Source organism: Colletes gigas, unplaced genomic scaffold (genome assembly GCF_013123115.1).
Source record: "Colletes gigas isolate AHSC1104 unplaced genomic scaffold, ASM1312311v1 Colletes_gigas_Sc00017, whole genome shotgun sequence".
NCBI classification, from domain to species: Eukaryota; Metazoa; Arthropoda; class Insecta; order Hymenoptera; family Colletidae; genus Colletes; species Colletes gigas.
Window position 1 is genome coordinate 1,672,455 of NW_025106646.1, and position 3,643 is coordinate 1,676,097.

At 36.0% G+C, this 3,643-nt stretch overlaps 1 non-coding gene across 1 annotated transcript; it reads left to right on the plus strand.

The window, feature by feature from the left end:
• The first annotated feature begins 1,527 nt into the window (after nt 1–1,527).
• Nucleotides 1,528–1,599, plus strand: Trnam-cau. Its single transcript has one exon. It is a non-coding gene; the product is annotated as a tRNA-Met (tRNA).
• The last annotated feature ends 2,044 nt before the right edge of the window (nt 1,600–3,643 follow it).

Here is a 3,643-nt window from a genome sequence, read left to right on the forward strand (position 1 = left end):
TCTGCCCGGGAAGCGTTTGGTACAGGGTGATCAGAATCACGCAAATTTTATTCGTTTTTCTTTTAAATGGAGTAGTTTCTTAGTTTTCTATTTTCTATTTATTTCGGAGTATATCTCGAGCATGCTAAAATTAGATTTTAGCCTATCCTAATTCTTGTAATCGTAACTTGGTCTCTCCTTTGTAGAAGATATAATAGCGAACATGTATTTTTCATTATTTTCCATTTGGAAACATTTTACTAGCAAACAACGAATGGAAATATCAGATTTATTTGTAAACTAAGTCTTGCGTACGTTTCAATGTCAAACGTTGCGGGGGCCAATCACAATCATTTTTGGTGAGTAGACATACCCCAAAATCCTACGCACTTTCGAGAAAAAAATTCGAGTAGGTGCCTAAATTTTTCGACGAAATTGAAAAGTTTCAAATCATTCTGGAAAAATTATTTTCGGTTGCGGGAGTCAATTAGAATCATCTTTGGTGAATACACATACCCACAAAATCCTACGTTCTTTCGAGAAAAAAATTCGTTACCGAAAATATACTGTGTGGCAGGAAATGTTTCTATATCTTTTTAACAAAGCCTCGATCAACAAATTAGTATCCTTGATTTTCGTCTTATTTTGGCCTCTAGAATCTCCCATTAAAATTTTTTCAATATTTCGAATCTACGTTTGTGTTTGAAAAACATCGAATGCGCGTCTTACATATTTTGACCGCGACCATAAAGGAATTTCTGAATGGCAATACAGATCACACATAGCAATAAGGTAAATCGAGTGGTTGTGTTCGAGCACGTGGCTCGGTAGATACCCTATGGGTGGGAGCTAGTTTAAGATTACTGATCTTAAAAGGTGAGCGCACCTGGATCGACTATAATACTTATTTGCATCCGCTGCATCTCTATACTTCCAACCAGGTGGTTTATCTACAGTACACTGTTTAGATTACTTGCTTCGGGGCTTACTCAGGTAGCATCGCAACAAAGTTATTTTCAATCAAGACAGCATTTTTCCCAGATTTATCTTAATTGTTTGTCTCCATATAAGTAAGTTCCCCGCGAGTCATAATAAAGCACTACGAAGAAACATAAACGACTGATAAAAACTTCGTTACCTTTCGCAAGAATAATTATCGGTTATCATGAACTCATATTGTACTTGATTTCGAAGACGAATTTTACAAAATGACCGATGTATACAATATAATGGAATTTGTAATGTATCAAGCTGTAAAGTAAAGCCATTCTGATTATATTAAATAAACAATAAAATATTCACAGAGTAAAGAAAGGTAAAAGTGTAATAATATTTTTCTAAATTTAGTTTTATATAAAGCTTTACTGACGTATCGATAAATAATAAAATCTTTTTATTTCAATGTTACTGCGGTATAAAATTATTTTATAAATAGTCTTTTCAATAATATGCAATTTTGAACGAATCTTTGTATCATATTCTCTTCGAAATCAATATTAACTTATCATTTCCCCTATTTCTACCTGTTTTCAGGGTAACATTTCAACAAGCAGAGTGGCGCAGTGGAAGCGTGCTGGGCCCATAACCCAGAGGTCCGTGGATCGAAACCACGCTCTGCTAGTAAGAATTATTTTTGACTTTTTTTTTACCCAAAATTCCGAAACATGTTTCTAAGAGAATTACGATAATTATTTAAATTTTTACATCAATAATAATACGTACAGAAAATGTTTCGTCCCGTAACACGACTAAGACTCGCTTTATAACGGGCACAGGTCGTACCGCTTCACGTTGTTCGATTTTAATACAATTGCGAGGGCGTTTAAATTGCAGGCTGAGTAATTTGCAATGCAAAAAAAGGCGGGAGTGTGTCCTAAAGTCCCGTAAGCCCGAGACACAACCGGTGAGCAATGAGACGCACAACGATGGATGCCATTCCTCCGTCATTGTCCCCACAGAAAAGATGAGACGAGTTCAGGAGTTCAACAGAGTTCACGAACGTAAATTTGGTGGGTGTCATATTCGCTCTGCGAAATATTTCTTCGAAGACTGTTTAAAGAGGAACTCACTTGGACCGAAATGCTATCGAAAAGCCTTCGAACTCCGTGCAATTTATTAATAATACACGAAAATTGATCATGACGTTTCGAATCCACGAATGTACTAACACGTCATAACTTACCACGTTAAATATCCTTCTTTTACAATAAACGTTCTTACGTAACGAAATAGACGAAACATAGTTCTGTCTGGTTCTTAATGTTTAATATTTATTAAACCTTTGGAGGTGTGCATAATTTCAACGTAACGTTACCTAACACGCGTGATAATTTAAGGAGTTGTAATGGTAGAAATTAACATCGATTTTAGAAAATTGCGTGCAAGACTAATGGCAATTTAACCCGGAAACATTTACAGCATTTAAAGCGTCTATGTTCGCTTTATTATACAATTAAAAAGAAGGATTCCCGCTGCATTTACCTTTCAGTTATTATATCAACGTTTTAGATTTATCTTATTTGTGCTAAAATATAGCTTCGAAATATTTAAAACATTAGCCATTTTTTAAAGTAAATTTCGTCTGTAGCGAATGTAATATAAAGTTGCGTTGGAAAATGAAAAATAAATAAAACTAATATTAAGTTTACATCTCTTCACAGCCTGGAATACAATTTTAAAAGAAAATTATATTTCTTTTCAAACTTTCGAGGAAGAAAGTTTCGTAACACGAGATTTCTTCAACTTTTGCTTTAACGTTACGAAAAATGTAGGAATATGATTGGGTTCGTAATTATTCGAAGCAACGTATATTTGTAGTGTTTTTATAGTTTCGTTGGCTGTGGTGCAGCATTATTGAGTACACGTTGCAACGAAGGTGAAGATAAAAATAGATTGTAACAGCGTAATGGATTGAATTTACGAAGGAATAGAAAGCACGCGTCGACCGTTGTTTTTATGGCGCCTACCGCTAAGAGTGGCAAGCATCGATAGTATTTACGCGCGCTCCTTATAAATGGAATATCAATGAGATCGGGCGCGTAACCCCGGGTCGGCATTATTTAACGTGAGCACGTCGTATACGTGACAAAGTGGCTTGACCGCTTGTCAAACCAGCACAAACACGAGCTTTCATGGCTCCAAAGGACCGGATCGGTGCGGGTCGCGTCGCGTGGCGTGTCGTTACCGTTAAGCACAAGCATCGAATTTGCACGTGCTCGTTCTTCTATACACGTTGTACATCATAAACCTTGAATAAAGCATTATGGGTTTTGTCATACGATGAAATCACGATTACAACATTATAACCTCAACGATTCGCTTTAACGAGCTTGCAATCGCACGATTTCCCATTAAACGTACGATTAAAATCGTTTATTATCCTATATAATTTCACTCAACGACTTATAAAACAGAACCTCGATGGCATTCTCGAATCCGATCGCTTCGAATTGAATTTCAAATTGCCAGAATAGCCTATAACGTGGACAATAACCTGTAGAAGTAATTTAAGTTGTCATTTTTGCGTATATGCAACCTGTTCGTGATGTTTATTTGACGCTATATCCCACTTTACGAGTTTCACAAGCTATCTCGAATTATACATGATAAAGTAAACGGTAAATATCTACATCTTTGTAGCTGCATTCAGTATCGTGGGTTGCAA